Here is an 18219-nt window from a genome sequence, read left to right on the forward strand (position 1 = left end):
GTGTGTGTGTGTGTGTGTGTGTGTGTGTGTGTGTGTGTGTGTGTGTGTGTGTGTGTGTGTGTGTGTGTGTGTGTGTGTGTGTGTGTGTGTGTGTGGGGGGGGGTTACCTCTGTGGCCTTGCTGTTCTTCCTCCCCATGTTAATGTAAGTGTATTATATCAGCATTGATTTTCTCTCCCGCACGACTGTTATCGACAATTGAATACATCATGTTAACTGCTAAAGCGCGGCCGGTCAGGGGTTTATGCAGTGGTCAATGTTGGGTCAAGAGTGAAGCGGAGGAACCATGAGTGGCTGCCATTCTGAACTCCCACAGTATGTACTACAGTATGTTATGTACTACTACAGTACAGTGTGTACTGTAGGAGTACATAACTACTGTTTGTGTGTACCAGATGTTGCTGAACATCATTTGTTGAAAATTCTGTTTCTAGGTCATTGTTTTATATTGTGGGAGGTTTAATTAGATGGGACATTCATCTCTCTCTTCTCTTGTAATAGTTTTTATTTTTATTTTTATTCTTCTTCTATTTTTTCGCAGCACTGGCATCCAGAGATTTTAATGATCATGAACCTGGAAAGGATTCCAAATTGCAAAGATTTAATTGAGAATAATGACAGGGAAATTCATTAATCTAAATGTAAGGTTGTGGTAGGGGGGTTGTTTCGTCTCCAATCGCTCAGTCCAACCCCAGCCCAGCCACTCACTCAAAAGGAACATGTGAAAATTGCATTAGGTGATGCAGGGTATAAATCAACATGACGAATCTCTCCCCTCACCTTAATTGCGTTTCGCTCAGCAGAAAATCAGACAGGCCCGGTCGATGTTTTGGTAGCTCAGAGTGCTGATGTACTGCCGTGAAGATTGATTGGACTTGGCAGCCCCGGCGTTATTTAAGGTTAAACAAAATATACAAACATGTATATTTTGGGGTATGTTATACGATCCTACAAGTCCTTTTACCTTGTCTTTAAGATTAGAGTACGGAATAGGATTCAGGAAGATGACCCGCCCGGTTGGCTCGGTAATGAACCTCTCATTAGGCAGCACCTCCCATGGTTTGAATGACACCTTGGGGACAAATCCACAGGTCTATTTAAATCACCACAGACCAGCATCCTCCAGCTCCTCTCTGTCTCTGCCTCTGAGCCCAGAGCCTCCTGTGAGAGTCTATTTAAATGACCACAGACTACCAGCTCCTCTCTGTCTCTGCCTCTGAGCCCAGAGCCTCCTGTGAGAGTCTATTTAAATGACCACAGACTACCAGCTCCTCTCTGTCTCTGCCTCTGAGCCCAGAGCCTCCTGTGAGAGTCTATTTAAATGACCACAGACTACCAGCTCCTCTCTGTCTCTGCCTCTGAGCCCAGAGCCTCCTGTGAGAGTCTATTTAAATGACCACAGACTACCAGCTCCTCTCTGTCTCTGCCTCTGAGCCCAGAGCCTCCTGTGAGAGTCTATTTAAATGACCACAGACTACCAGCTCCTCTCTGTCTCTGCCTCTGAGCCCAGAGCCTCCTGTGAGAGTCTATTTAAATGACCACAGACTACCAGCTCCTCTCTGTCTCTGCCTCTGAGCCCAGAGCCTCCTGTGAGAGTCTATTTAAATGACCACAGACTACCAGCTCCTCTCTGTCTCTGCCTCTGAGCCCAGAGCCTCCTGTGAGAGTCTATTTAAATGACCACAGACTACCAGCTCCTCTCTGTCTCTGCCTCTGAGCCCAGAGCCTCCTGTGAGAGTCTATTTAAATGACCACAGACTACCAGCTCCTCTCTGTCTCTGCCTCTGAGCCCAGAGCCTCCTGTGAGAGTCTATTTAAATGACCACAGACTACCAGCTCCTCTCTGTCTCTGCCTCTGAGCCCAGAGCCTCCTGTGAGAGTCTATTTAAATGACCACAGACTACCAGCTCATCTCTGTCTCTGCCTCTGAGCCCAGAGCCTCCTGTGAGAGTCTATTTAAATGACCACAGACTACCAGCTCCTCTCTGTCTCTGCCTCTGAGCCCAGAGCCTCCTGTGAGAGTCTATTTAAATGACCACAGACTACCAGCTCCTCTCTGTCTCTGCCTCTGAGCCCAGAGCCTCCTGTGAGAGTCTATTTAAATGACCACAGACTACCAGCTCCTCTCTGTCTCTGCCTCTGCCTCCTGTGAGAGTCAGGGGGTTAATCACAGCGCGCACACACCAACCTGGCTCAACTCATCACTCCCAGCCGACCACTGGCCTAATCTGTGATTATGTGTCAAGCAGTGGGCCATTTATTCCAGATTAATTTATTCATCCTCCTAGGGTGGCTTCCGCTGCAGGGGGGATTGATGGTGTAATATATCTGAGGAAAAGAGAGGGAGAGAGAAGGAGAGAGAGACGGGGTGATAATCTGTTTCTATCCTTATGTTCGGTGTAAGGCTGGATACAGGTTTCCCATACAGCTGCCATCACTGGTCCAATCCAGTCCTTCTTCTCACATCGCTTCACAAAACCCCCCCAGCAAATCTACATGTGTGACAGACAATTACAGGAAAACCAAATGAAGATTAGTGAGGTTCAATAGCCTACAACTTCATCCCATTGTTAATTATTCCTTGTGGACAGGTCATCATTTATTTAATATTTCATGTTAATATTTCTCTCCTGGTAGAGAGATTTAGATTGAGTGAATATTTAGTCTCGAGGAATCATCTCTCTGCATGGGTCTCCTGTGTTCAAAGAATTCCCTGAGATTGCATCTTTGGCTGTGTTAATCTCTTTTAGTTGTCTCGTAGTATTGTCTTCGTAACACGACACTGTCATGAGGTGACATATAGATCATGACACCTCTCAGCAGTGGTGGAAAAAAGTAGGCTACTCAAAGTTTTTTACTAAAGTAAAAGTATGAATTCTGCAATATAGAACTACTCTGTTACAAGTAAAAGTCCGGAATTCAAAATGTACTTGAGTAAAAGTACAAATGCACCGTGCCATTTCAAGTTTTTGTATATAGGGCTGAAGTGGTTAATGTATGTTTTGTAATAATAATCAAAATCTACAAAGTAACTAGTAACTAAAGTTGTCAAATAAATGTAGTGGAGTAAAAGTACAATATTTGGATCCGAGATGTAGTGGAGTAGAAGTAAAAGTATTTGAAATAGGACATACTCAAGTATAGTACAAATACCTCAGAATTGTACTTAAGTAGATGTACTTAGTTACTTTCCACCGCTGCCAGTGCCTCTCAGGTTATTGGTGTGCAGGTGAAGTGAGTCTCTGAAGATCTGTGGTGTTTCACTACAGAGCTCCTCTAGTCCAGCGGATCGGCTTGGCTGAAAGGGTTGGTGCTGCTGGGATTTCAGAAACATAGGCACGCACGAGCGTCTCACACGCGTGCGTGCGCACACACACACACACACACGCACACGTGCACACACACAGCAGACTCCCAACAAATCCCCAAAAGTCCAGGGAGGTAGACAGCTCTAAGCAATTACACCTATAGAGGCACTTTGAAAAGGGCTGTGTGCGTGCGTGCGTGCGTGCGTGCATGCGTGCGTGCGTGCGTGCGTGCGTGCGTGCGTCTAAATAAAGGGATTATAAATAGAAGTATTGTCTGTTGCTTCTGCAAGCCCTCAATATTATAGATAGACAGACAAACTGCAGAGTGGACAGACAGACAAACCGCAGAGTGGACAGACAGAGAAAGAAACATTTGGAGAATTCTTAAGCTTCTAAATCTCCAATCTGGTCCTTTAAGCCAGACCTTCAGTGGCACCATAAAGGTCAGGGACAGATGGAAGCAGTCTTTGTGACCAGGAAGTGATTTGGTTGGTATATGGTAATACAGGTAGGTCAGTGAAGCGACACTCTCAGGTGCAGCTGGATTAAAATAAAGTTGGGAATCGGAGAGTAAATGCCAAGCGTGTCTTTTTTTAGACTAAAACAACGTTAAAGTGTCACACAGAGTAGAAGCATCGCTACAGAGAACACTGTGCAGCATCTTAATAATGCCACCCACACAAGGGCACAGCGCATGCCTCCCCAGTCACAATGCTTCCGTCAGCGTTCCAGAACAACACTACAGGATGTAAAGGAAAAAGTGGATCTTCTCCACTCTCTGTCTTTCCTTCACACACATCCATTCTCTCCTCTCTGCTCTGTCCTCCCCAGATGTAAAGGAAAACAGTGGATCTTCTCCACTCTGTCTCTCCTTCACACACATCCAGTCTCTCCTCTCTGCTCTGTCCTCCCCAGATGCGCTGCATTAATTCCACAGATGCTGTCCCCATTAATGTTCACAGTCACAGCTTGTACGTACGCCCTCCCCTGTTCATGTGTGTGTATGTGGCGTGCTCATGTGTACTACGTGCGTAGGCGCGCACGTGTGTGTGTGTGTGTGTGTGTGTGTGTGTGTGTGTGTGTGTGTGTGTGGAGCAGCTGCTAGCCCTCTACTTGTAAAACTATAGTAGCAGCATTGAGGGGGAAGAACACCAATAGATTTACTCATTCATGGAGGAGTGTCATTAAGGTAATAGCTGAGGTTCACGCGCGCTAAGGGACACATACGCAAGCTAGTGTGTGTGCACACATACAAGAGACACACACACACACACCATCATCATGGGTGGTCACTCGAAACGAGTATGACTCTCCTCTATAGGGTCATCTTTGTGGGTTCTGAGATGGCTGTGGAGGCTGATCCACATTATTTGGGTGCTATGTGGGCGGGGGAAAGTAGAGGCGGTTGGTGCTGGCGGAGCCTGTTTCCGCCTTTCTTTGCGGTGCCGTTGCTTTGTCTCTGCGACACAGCGGGGTTCTATCTCATCATGTGTTGCTGCTCCGATCCTGCACGAATTCTCTCCTCCAGTGCCTGTACAGTGCAATGTGCCCCCAGTTGTTCAATGTGAGGTGGAACGTCTTTGGGTTGGTCTTGATGTTGTCCTTGTAGCATTTATTCTGCCCATCGGGGGCTGTCGCTGGCCTTCCATCATCTGTCTGGTGTGTTGGACATGCAACACACCCCATCGGGGGCTCACTGTCGCTGGCCTTCCATCATCTGTTTGGTGTGTTGGACATGCAACACACCCCATCGGGGGCTCACTGTCGCTGGCCTTCCATCATCTGTGTGGTGTGTTGGACTGACCGGATGGCCGCTCCATCAGAGTTGGTGCTGCATTATTATGGTGGTGATGCTGGACATGTTGGCTTCCTCCAGAACGTTGATGTTGGTGCTACTGTCCACCAGGCTGATCCTCAGCATCCTTCATAAGGATGGTGGTCTTGTTCCAAGGCTTTTAGGTGCCTGTACAGTAGGTGGCTCTGTAAACATGGGGTTCCGGTTTTGGCCTTTGGGTGACATTTTTCCTGAGTCTGGTATATGCTCCAGTGGAACAGCTCCCCCCCCCCCCCCCCCCCCCCCCCCCACACACACACACACACACACACACACACACACACACACACACACAGCTCCTCAGCATCGGCAGCTCCTGTTTAAAATACCTGCCTGAGATGATTTCAATAAGCCCCTCTTCACAGTTGGATGTTTTTCCAACACATTACTCAGGCTGTGCCCACTCCCCACCTGGCCAATGGTTGTGGGGGGGGGGGTTCTCTTCAAGGTCTATCGAGCAGCCATTTTGTTCTCGCGTCATACACACTATTGGGAGAGAACACTGCTGTTCCCCCAACATGCTAGCCCTGCTATCATACTCCAGTTATGAACATTACTATTTCTGAAGCGCATCGGCTGCTATCATTCAGTGCAGACCATTATCATGACTAAATGTTTTCATTTCTCATCACGTAGACGGCTCAGTGGTTATTTGATTGTTTACCCTACAGGCTGGGCTTTCGTGTAATGATTAAGTTCTGGTTAATGTATAAACGGAGCCATGCTCTGCTCATTAAAAATCTATGCTAAGTATTGATGCACAAGCGAGGTGATTTGAGTCCTACATTTTAATTCTCTCTCCCTCCCTCCCCCTCTATCATACTTGTGTGTGTGTGTGTGTGTGTGTGTGTGTGTGTGTGTGTGTGTGTGTGTGTGTGTGTGTGTGTGTGTGTGTGTGTGTGTGTGTGTGTGTGTGTGTGTGTGTGTGTGTGTGTGTGTGTGTGTGTGTGTGTGTGTGTCACGCGTGTCCTCTGTGTGCACTGTGCATGTATGTACAGTATGCATGTTATGTATCTGACTGTATTATTGTGTACTTACTTATACACATACATGTACAGTATAGGGCTTGAGTGGTTAAGAAAATGTCCCCCACCCTGTTTACAACTTTAGGCCTGACTGTGTGAATCAAGGCTGAAATTCAATTATGAATTGAATACCTGACCTGACTTTTTTTCGGTGATTCCATTGGACGTGTGTTTGACTGTACCCTGTACTGATTACATTTCTGTTTGACTGTACCCTGTACTGATTACATTTCTGTTTGACTGTACCCTGTACTGATTACATTTCTGTTTGACTGTACCCTGTACTGATTACATTTCTGTTTGACTGTACCCTGTACTGATTACATTTCTGTTTGACTGTACCCAGTACTGATTACATTTCTGCCAATAAAGTATTCAATCAATCAATCAAATCGTATAGTTGGGGAATAAATGGTAAATGGTAAATGGTGCATTTATATAGCCTTTATCCAAGGCGCTTTACAGAGATTGTGTATTACATTCACCCATTCATACACAGATGGCAGCGGAAACCATGCAAGGCACCAACTAGCACAGGGTGTGATACAGCGTATGAAAGCAAACTTCCCAATGATTATGGAGATGTTTTTTAAAAGGTTGGGAAATGAGCGATATATGACCATTTACAATCTCAACGTTTGAACAGAAAGCCGCCCCTCTGTTGCAACAGCAGGCGAGCTGTTGCCATGTCTCATAGAAACAAGTAAATAGGTCTATAAAAATAATCCCAAAAGAAGCGCATATAACAGGGGTCTGCAACCTATTTTAAATGAAGTGCCATGTTTTTATTTTCTAGATAGTGAGTCTGCCATATCAAGATTAATTTTAATGACACCACATTACATTTCCAACATATTTTGATTGTCCACAAATATAAAGTTCTTCCTTCTTTTTAAATATTTTCTTGCACATTGTTATAATGATCATTATAAATATATATCCCCCTGCAGTCAGAGTTCATAGTTTTAATGAATGAATGTGATGCATTGTGAGCTGGTAGATCTGCTATTTTCTATAATCTTGGAAAAAAGTGACAATTGTGGAATATTTTTGAAACATTTTATTGAAACATTTAAAAACACAAATCTGTCATGGGGGTCACTGGCCCAAAATATTTTTGGATTAGCCATCCTTATTTGGGCAAATGCATTCATCTGGGGGTCCTTGACATGGGAATGTCGCTGTGTGAGGACCACTGGTTTAAACAACATTAGGAGAAAATCCCAAATAAGCACTTTAGAAACAAGAAAAGCAACCACAACTACCAATATTTACAAGCAACTTTACAGAAAAAGAAGCCGCTTATAATAAACAGACATGGCAACACATGGCAACACTCCAGCAGCGAGCCGCTCCACTCCAGAGCCGCTCAAGTGTAAAATCAAACAGTGCTTTTTGCATTTAAGAGGTGGTCAGACCCAGGTGGAATCGGTATGCGCTGCGTGTTTGTAGGTCAAGGGGCTTAATAGCAAATAGCGCAAAGCGAAAATAATTAACATATGGACACTCCCCCAATGCTAAAATATTCAGGAACGTGGTATTCCATATGAGTGAGCGTTCACCACGGCTTCCATAATACGAAAAGGCGCAGAGCGAGGCCAAAATCTGTATTACCGCATGGGTTTTTCAACTTGCTTAATTGGGCTCTGAGAGTGTCAAAAGTGACCGCTTATTGGTGCATTGAGTTAAATCAGCACTCAGGATTTTTGCAGTACTATAATACTGCACAATATAGTGGGATGGTGACAGGCACTGTGACAGTACTAATACTGCACAGTATAGTGGGATGGTGACAGGCACTGTGACAGTGCACAGTATAGTGGGATGGTGACAGGCACTGTGACAGTGCACAGTATAGTGGGATGGTGACAGGCACTGTGACAGTACTACTGCACAGTATAGTGGGATGGTGACAGGCACTGTGACAGTGCACAGTATAGTGGGATGGTGACAGGCACTGTGACAGTGCACAGTATACTGTAGTGGGATGGTGACAGGCACTGTGACAGTGCACAGTATACTGTAGTGGGATGGTGACAGGCACTGTGACAGTGCACAGTATAGTGTAGTGGGATGGTGACAGGCCCTGTGACAGTGCACAGTATAGTGGGATGGTGACAGGCACTGTGACAGTGCACATAGTGGGATGGTGACAGGCACTGTGACAGTGCACAGTATACTGTAGTGGGATGGTGACAGGCACTGTGACAGTGCACAGTATACTGTAGTGGGATGGTGACAGGCCCTGTGACAGTGCACAGTATAGTGGGATGGTGACAGGCACTGTGACAGTGCACATAGTGGGATGGTGACAGGCACTGTGACAGTGCACAGTATAGTGGGATGGTGACAGGCACTGTGACAGTGCACAGTATAGTGGGATGGTGACAGGCACTGTGACAGTGCACATAGTGGGATGGTGACAGGCACTGTGACAGTGCACAGTATAGTGGGATGGTGACAGGCACTGTGACAGTGCACAGTATAGTGGGCTGGTGACAGGCACTGTGCGGGTGATACTGCCACCCACCACCTTATGGTAGTGTCAGTATTGCAACCTCAATTTGTCTCCATTGGTTGATAAGCCATGTAGTTACTGTCTACACTATAAGAAACAATTTATACGTTTATCCTGTAATACAGTGACATATGATTGTGGTTGGCATTGGGTTGATAAACATCCTCATCGGAGCATCCTCGTTTGTCTGTAATAGAGTGGGAAGTGTAGTCCTGTGCGCCTTCCAACTCCCTCTTCTCCCATAAAGACTGTTAAAGGACTACAGGGTGCCTTTATTGCTTAATGGCTGCCTACATGTCACTCTGCTTCTGCATTATACTGTCACAGTCTGAGCTGTGAAGGATTGCTGTGCAGGACAGGGACAGTCGTCTGCACGCAGAAATAAGCACACAAACGTACGCTTATCACATACGAAACTGCACACACAACACATCAACACATATGTACATACGCACACAGGTGTGTGTGTGTGTGTGTGTGTGTGTGTGTGTGTGTGTGTGTGTGTGTATTATTTATTTATTTATGTATTTATAAGCAAGCAAAGCACAACGGATGTGAGACGGAGAGTGGGGGTTGTGTGAGCCTTGAACAGGAGGAATACAGGACTTTGGGGACCCATTCTATCATAGACCACAGCCCAGCACTGCCTGCCTCGCCAGATAACAGCATTACTGCAAATTGAACTGGGTTTCTCTGCTGCTGTCTGCCTCTCCCTCCCTCCATCTCTCTCTCTCTCTCTCTCTCTCTCTCTCTCTCTCTCTCACTTCCATCTCGCTTTTGCTCTCCATCATTCAATCCTTGCTTCTATCCATGTCACCTCCACCACACTCAACTCTCTGGAATTCATAACTTTTTGGGAAAATGATTCACTCCCATTCCATAGAGGCTGCAGGAGAAAGACACACACACACACACACACACACACACACACACACACACACACACACACACACACACACACACACACACACACACACACACACACACACACACACACACACAGGAGGGAAAGGAATTGGATAATTATAGAGGAAAGGTGATAGACAGGTGTGGACAGAATAACACAGAAGGACAGTTAGACACAGAGGATGACGGAGAGATGGATATGGTGAAGTAGAAAAAGTCTCCTCGGAGCACATGTCTCTGCCAGGCCAGGTATGCAGGTTATTGTGGGCCAACAATGTTGATGGAATATGAAAATTGGGTGATGAAAAATGCGTGATGTTTGAACAAAAATAATAATAACTAGAAAAAGTGCCCCTCGGGGCACAGGTCTCCACCAGGCCAGGTCAGGTTGTGGCCTCCTGGTGGCGCTATAATAGGCCAATGTGAAAAGGGTGCCATTTCTTCATACACCTTTGATGGCAATTGGATGACTTGAGGCATTTTGTTCCAAAAATGTGTTTTGCAAAAACAGGCCAATGTGAAAAGGGTGGGATATATTCCTCAGCCTAGTAAGAAAATGTGTGAAAGATTTCACGTAAATTGCATGCTGCGTTCATGATTTGAGGCTTTTGTTCAAAACGGGGCAATCTTGCAAACTGTGAAAGCCAATTATAGCCAATTAGGATGGAATATGAAATATTGGACAGATCCGACTTGAGCACATGACCATAGAGATACTGTGTAACGATTTGTGAGATTTTTGGACAGAATCTGGAGGAGTAATATCAAAAAATGTGTTTTACAAAAGTCGGCCTCCTGGTGGCGCTATAAAAGGCAGATGCGGAAAATGCAGGTCAAAGGTTTGTCCTTGGCCTCTAGGGAGTGTGCATGCAACGTTTCACGCAGATCGGTGCAGTTTTAGGTCAAAAATGTGAAAAGCTGCCTCATGGTGGTGCTATAACAGGCCGTTCTGGAAAATGCGGGGCAGAGGTTCATCGTTGGCATCCAGGGAGTGTGTGTGCAAAGTTTGGCATCGACCGGGTTAACGGTGCCGGAGATTAGCTGGTAACAGACGGACGGAAGGACGGACACACACACGGACGGAAACACACACACACACACACACACACGGACGGAGTGCAATACATACTCTCTCCCCATGCCTTCGGCCTGGTGGAGAAAAAAAAATATATATTTTTTTTGTGGCGTTATAAGAGGACAATGTGCATTTCTTCCTCAGCCTAGTAAGAATGTGTGTTACACGGCAATCGGACGCTGTGTTCATGATTTGGGTCACTTTGTTCAAAACGGACCACTTTGCAAACTTTCGAATCCAAAACAGGGTGCAAAACATGGTCTCTCTGGTGAGACAATTACAGGAAATGAATGGGAGAGGGTAATGATTGGGGGGGGGGGGGGGGGGGCTGATAAGACCTGAGGCTAGACTCTTCACTCCCATATGTTCCTTAATTAGGAAATATAATATGAAGAAAGGATTTAAGTTGGATCAAGTGGTAGAGATAATGGTTTTACCTATGGATGCCACAGAATTATAGATGCAATTACTGAGGCGCCCATCGAGGTCGGCCGTACCAAGAATGAGAACGGGCTCTTCCACAAAAGCCTCAGGCTACGAGATGAACAATGAAAGTTAACAGAACCGCACGAAAACACTGGCGTTATTAAAAGTCCTCTATGAGAGAGAATCAAAATGACTGTTCTCATGAACAAAGCTGTACACCACAGTTAAAATGACTGTTCTCATGAACAAAGCTGTACACCACAGTTAAAATGACTGTTCTCATGAACAAAGCTGTACACCACAGTTAAAATGACTGTTCTCATGAACAAAGCTGTACACCACAGTTAAAATGACTGTTCTCATGAACAAAGCTGTACACCACAGTTATGGTGACGGAACCCTCTCTATGTGAGAGAATCAAAATGACTGTTCTCATGAACAAAGCTGTACACCACAGTTAAAACTAGAAAAAGTGCCCTTCTGGGCACAGGTCTCCACCAGGAGGATAGGACTGTGTGAGATGTTTGGCAAAATGTTTAGGATTAATATAAACATGTTTTTGAGGCATTTTGTTCCAAAAATGTGTTTTGCAAAAATCAACCTGTTGGTGGCGCTATAACAGGCCAATGTGAAAAGGGTGGGATATATTCCTCAGCCAAGTAAGAAAATGTGTGAAAGATTTCACGTAAATTGCATGCTGCGTGGCATCGACCGGGTTAACGGTGCCGGAGATTAGCTGGTAACAGACGGACGGAAGGACGGACACACACACGGACGGAGTGCAAAACATACTCTCTCCCCATGCCTTCGGCCTGGTGGAGACAATGACTGTTCTCATGAACAAAGCTGTACACCACAGTTATGGTGACGGAACTACCAAAGTTTCACTACTGATTTCTCACAATTATGGTGACATTTATGATGCCATATAGACTAGAGATTCTTCTACTGATCAAATCTGCCTTTGCGAGGGCCATGCCCACCATTCCAGACCAGTCAAGGTGGGACTGAAGTGTGTTTCCTCTTCAGTCCCCTGCTGAGAGAGCCTCTGTGTCTGAGCTGCATACAGTACAGTACATACAGTAGGGCCCCCCAGGTCTACACAGACCAAGGAAATATTGTTCATAAGAGCATTAACCTCTTGAAACCTATAGCGTCCCTATTCTGAGGTGAACATTTGACGAAAATAGCCCAACTACAAGATCCGCCTCTGAATTTTTTACAAAATATAAACAAACACCAACCGCACCCTCTACAAATTAAGCTATTTATAGTTTAATGTAATGTTCTGTGCGATATACTGTATTGTGGAAGCTCTGCTCAGACTTGTTTAGACCAGTATGGTCCTTTATTGGGCTTTTCTGTTTTCATTCTCCTAGCCCAGCATCCTTCTAGCCTGGAAACCAGACACATTTTCCGGAGCTAAATCGTTTGGTCTGGCCATACCAGGCTGGCATCCTGCACTAGCTCATTCTTTTCTTGGTTCCCGCATCCACCTGCTCTTGTCCTCTCCTGAGCATGTCAGCAGTTGTCATTGTAACCACAACAAGTGCTCCTACCCTTTTTTGTCTGTCTGTCTGTCTCTCTGTCTGTTGGTCTGTTTCGTCTTCTCTCCAGTGATGTTATAAATATTTATTTCCACACTTCTAGAGAAGGAGGTAGAATGGGGTGTAGGGAGGCAGGCTTGAGTGCTTCTGAAGGAGCCGGTGGAATTGGAATTTGCAACTGTTGCGTTGGTATGAGGAAAGGAACACACACACACACACACATGCACAGTTGCACACACACACACACACGCACACGCACATGCACATGCACATGCACGCATGGTCGCACGCAAGCACACACACACGTCTCACTTACACACACTAGTCACAAAGGCACCACGCACACGCATGAAGGCTGAATGGAAGGGAATTGATTGTGGCGGCAGCCTTGTGCTCTTTACAACCCTGTCTTATTCACTGGGGCTGAGGGGAGGCCTATGGCTGCCTCCCCTCCCAGGGGGGTCTTCAATATCTGTTATGGGTGGGTGTGGAGCCAGCACCGTGTGCCAGTCAATTTTAATCATATAAAGCTGTCTCGGCCCCTCAACTGAAGGCATGCAGGGCCTTTATATCCATCCCTCGTCACTCTGCCGTTCAGCCTGAAATGGACTTTTGAATCATTGGTTCTATGAGAACAAAGGACTTTCTGACACTGACATTTTTCATCCCTCAGAGCTCTGCTTTTATTGAACAGGAGGATACCTGTGAGACTTTTTCCAGTCTCAGTTGTCTCCATGTATTGTTCTTAAGGACGACTTCACCCATTTTCAACCCATCATCATATAATTGCTTCTCACTAATGCTATTCTCCATCCCTCCTCTGAGACACAGACCAAGTAGATATATAAATGGTTAAAAACAATCTACTTGCTCTGTGTCTCAGAGGAGGGATGCGGATTCCAAAGCTAAAAGAAACTGCCGGGATTATATTCCTGGAAAGTTTGCGTGCTATAATGGAAGCCATTGTTCTCATGTTAATACAAATCTCAATTAATGATTTATTTAAAAACTCTGCCTAGCGATGATGTCACTGGTAGGCGGGTTTCTGAAGTGTACACAGCACTCATATGAAACACAGGCAGAGTACAAAATAATTGTTCCATTTTATGATTATAGTCAAGACCAATTATATGAACATAGCCAATTAGCCATAGGTTGAAATCATAAAGTCATATCCTTAAAGCTTTAAGGAAGCTTAATTTATACTCATTTCATACTTTATTTTCAACACATACAGAAGGACTCATCCTGTCCTACTGTACATACAGTAGGACTCATCCTGTCCTACTCTACTGTGCCTAAAATAACGCAATGAACATCTCATGCGTTTCCTATTACTCACGAAAGCCGAATCTGGCCGGCCATGAACCATGAAGTCTTGTTTTGCGCATTTGCAAACAGGTGCCTCCAAGTTCCAACTCCACATGCCCTCCCATGTGACTCTGACCGGCCTCCTGTTTCCCATTGCTCTCCATAGGCCACAATTACTAAAACTTCCTCCCACCATCACGGCCAAATCCTATAATAGTGAGTGAGCCTGAGAGAGGTGTGTTTGCTCACAGTCTCTGTCCTCCGTTCACACAAAATTACACTCACAGTCTCTGTCCTCCGTTCACACAAAATTACACGCATTACTAGCCGTGAGACAAAGACGGGCTAAAGACGTGTAGACTCTAGGGAGGTTAGCAGGAGAAGATGCTGTTTTGCATTGCAATAGGCTGATAGGCTGCACGGATGAAGTCATGGGGGCTGAATGTGTTTAGGTTGAGCCTGGCCGCTCCATGGCTAATTATGTTTACCAGAGAAAGCTCAGGCCAGCGCATTCTCAGCCATTGAAGGCTGGAGACGAAGGTTTGAAGCCATTCAGCGCAAGGTAAGAATGCTCCCTAGTTCCTGAATGGACCTATCCAGAAGCAGAGGGCAGAGAATAGCTGAAAGACAGACAAACAGGAGAAGGAATGTGAGTATTATATTGAGTCTGTTAAGAAGGCCAGAATCAACTGTGTTGGCAAACATTCAGTTGCATTAAGAGGGAAAGTGGAGTCTGTTGCTGAGAAGTTGACACTATACAATACATTGAGTGGTCTGTGAGAAACATTTGTGGTGCAGGTTCATGCCAAATGGCATGTTTACATTATTATGATGCTTTAAGAGGATTATCTCATTATTAGATTGATAGAGCTATTTATAACACTTGAGTGGACAAAGTCATGTTTAGCTTTTGATTACCTGACTACATTTTGTTATAATGCTAAAATGCAGTGCCTTTATGTATATAAGAGCCTTTACCCAAAGCACTTTACAACGTGAACCCATTCACATCGACAGTGGAGGAGACAACCATGAACCCATTCACATCCACAGTGGAGGAGACAACCATGAACCCATTCACATCCACAGTGGAGGAGACAACCATGAACCCATTCACATCCACAGTGGAGGAGACAACCATGAACCCATTCACATCCACAGTGGAGGAGACAACCATGAACCCATTCACATCCACAGTGGAGGAGACAACCATGAACCCATTCACATCCACAGTGGAGGAGACAACCATGAACCCATTCACATCCACAGTGGAGGAGACAACCATGAACCCATTCACATCCACAGTGGAGGAGACAACCATGAACCCATTCACATCCACAGTGGAGGAGACAACCATGAACCCATTCACATCCACAGTGGAGGAGACAACCATGAACCCATTCACATCGACAGTGGAGGAGACAACCATGAACCCATTCACATCGACAGTGGAGGAGACAACCATGAACCCATTCACATCGACAGTGGAGGAGACAACCATGAACCCATTCACATCGACAGTGGAGGAGACAACCATGAACCCATTCACATCCACAGTGGAGGAGACAACCATGAACCCATTCACATCGACAGTGGAGGAGACAACCATGAACCCATTCACATCCACAGTGGAGGAGACAACCATGAACCCATTCACATCCACAGTGGAGGAGACAACCATGAACCCATTCACATCCACAGTGGAGGAGACAACCATGAACCCATTCACATCCACAGTGGAGGAGACAACCATGAACCCATTCACATCCACAGTGGAGGAGACAACCATGAACCCATTCACATCCACAGTGGAGGAGACAACCATGAACCCATTCACATCCACAGTGGAGGAGACAACCATGAACCCATTCACATCCACAGTGGAGGAGACAACCATGAACCCATTCACATCCACAGTGGAGGAGACAACCATGAACCCATTCACATCCACAGTGGAGGAGACAACCATGAACCCATTCACATCCACAGTGGAGGAGACAACCATGAACCCATTCACATCCACAGTGGAGGAGACAACCATGAACCCATTCACATCCACAGTGGAGGAGACAACCATGAACCCATTCACATCCACAGTGGAGGAGACAACCATGAACCCATTCACATCCACAGTGGAGGAGACAACCATGAACCCATTCACATCCACAGTGGAGGAGACAACCATGAACCCATTCACATCCACAGTGGAGGAGACAACCATGAACCCATTCACATCCACAGTGGAGGAGACAACCATGAACCCATTCACATCCACAGTGGAGGAGACAACCATGAACCCATTCACATCCACAGTGGAGGAGACAACCATGAACCCATTCACATCCACAGTGGAGGAGACAACCATGCCAGAAACTAACCTACTCAATGTGGAGCAGTTATGGGTTAAGTTTCTTGCTCAAGTACACTTCGACACAGAGCCAGGAGGAGCTGATCGGACTGGGAACCTTCTTATTCCAAATTCCAAGGCAGTCACTCTACCTCCTGAGCCAGTGCTTGTGTCATTTGTGCCGCTGTCTAAAATAATTAACGTGGGTAGGACACATATAGGCTACTGAATGACACGACTTAACCCCCCCCCCTTCCCTCTCTCTCCCCCCTGGCCCCCTCCTAGTTCCTGCCCCCCAACGCCACTCCTTTTTGGTGATAACTTTACATTTTGACCGGGGAACATTGAATTGAACACAACATGAATTTTGCGGCTGCTGTCAGTGTCGAGGTCTCAGAATGAGGTGGTGGAGTCATGGGATTAAAGCCTCCTTATATCACCTCATCCACCCTGACTCTGGTCTCAGAATGAGGTGGTGGAGTCATGGGATTAAAGCCTCCTTATATCACCTCATCCACCCTGACTCTGGTCTCAGAATGAGGTGGTGGAGTCATGGGATTAAAGCCTCCTTATATCACCTCATCCACCCTGACTCTGGGTCTCAGAATGAGGTGGTGGAGTCATGGGATTAAAGCCTCCTTATATCACCTCATCCACCCTGACTCTGGGTCTCAGAATGAGGTGGTGGAGTCATGGGATTAAAGCCTCCTTATATCACCTCATCCACCCTGACTCTCTGAGGTCTCAGAATGAGGTGGTGGAGTCATGGGATTAAAGCCTCCTTATATCACCTCATCCACCCTGACTCTTTCTAGTGACCTTGGGTGTCAGCATATTTAACTGCAGCCCACCCCCCATCCCTTGTATGGTTTTTATATCTTCCCTATAACCTTTTAAAATATGTCGCGCCCCTTCCTTAGTTTATCATCATCGTCCATCTCTGTCGGCCGCCGCACGAAACAAACGAACCCCGGAAGACGTAATCGGATTTCGCCGGCATTAAATAGCCAATAGCCATGTATCATCGGACAAAGCCATAGTAACCATGTTAGGAGTGAACTCCACATTTGTCAAGTGTCACAAACGGACGCACACAAGCACACACACAAGCACACACACGTCACACGCTCTCTCTCTCTCTCTCTCTTACCTGATAGGGACCTGTTCTCTCCTCTGCTCGTGTATTAATACTGTATGGGGGTATGGGTCCTGTCGCATATCATTTAGCGTCAAGCTGGACTTATGGGTTAATAGGATTCCTTAAGCCGAAATGAAGACGAGATATATGGGTCAGGGAATCTCTGGAAAGTAACCTTTTTAGCCTGCTAGAGGTTCATATAACTGCTTAGAAGTCCATCACTGTTCCCGGAAGAAGCATGCGAGTGTTCACCTCTCTAACAGCCGGCAAAGGAACGGGAGAGATACCTGTACACTACAGAGAGTTTTCTCTCACATGCAAGTTGTCACATTCCCCCCGGGCAGAAAGTGAGTGTTGTTTGCCTGTGTGTTATGCCTACGAGGCGATATTCATTTCAGATGTCTATATTGTTATTTGTGGAAAATGAGTAATATGTATCGGTTTCAGGGAAACATCTCATTCGTCATTGTCTATCCACTGTGGGAGTAGCTCTCTCCACTGAAGACGGATAGATATGGCAGAGTATTGTCTGTGGCTGACACTGTTGTCAGATGCCTGGCCATTGTGGATGTGAGCGTGTCTCTCGTTGCCACTGCAGATAAAGCAAGGGCCCCTTCTTTTCCTCTATAATTGAATTTTGTCTCAATACAGAGATGTAAGTATCAGATATGAGTAATGAAAACCCAGAAATCAGACGCCCGAACCCCATGTTCAAGTGGTCACATACGTGCCAACTTGTTGAGAGGGATGATGAAGTGTGTGTGTGTGTGTGTGTGTGTGTGTGT

General features: G+C 45.8%; 1 protein-coding gene across 1 annotated transcript in view; it reads left to right on the top strand.

The window, feature by feature from the left end:
* lhfpl7 (LHFPL tetraspan subfamily member 7) overlaps window positions 1-18219 on the top strand; it is a 119572-nt gene that overhangs the window by 65784 nt on the left and 35569 nt on the right. The window lies entirely within an intron of this gene.

The sequence above is a fragment of the Electrona antarctica genome (genome assembly GCF_951216825.1).
Source record: "Electrona antarctica genome assembly, chromosome: 8".
Classification (NCBI taxonomy): domain Eukaryota; kingdom Metazoa; phylum Chordata; class Actinopteri; order Myctophiformes; family Myctophidae; genus Electrona; species Electrona antarctica.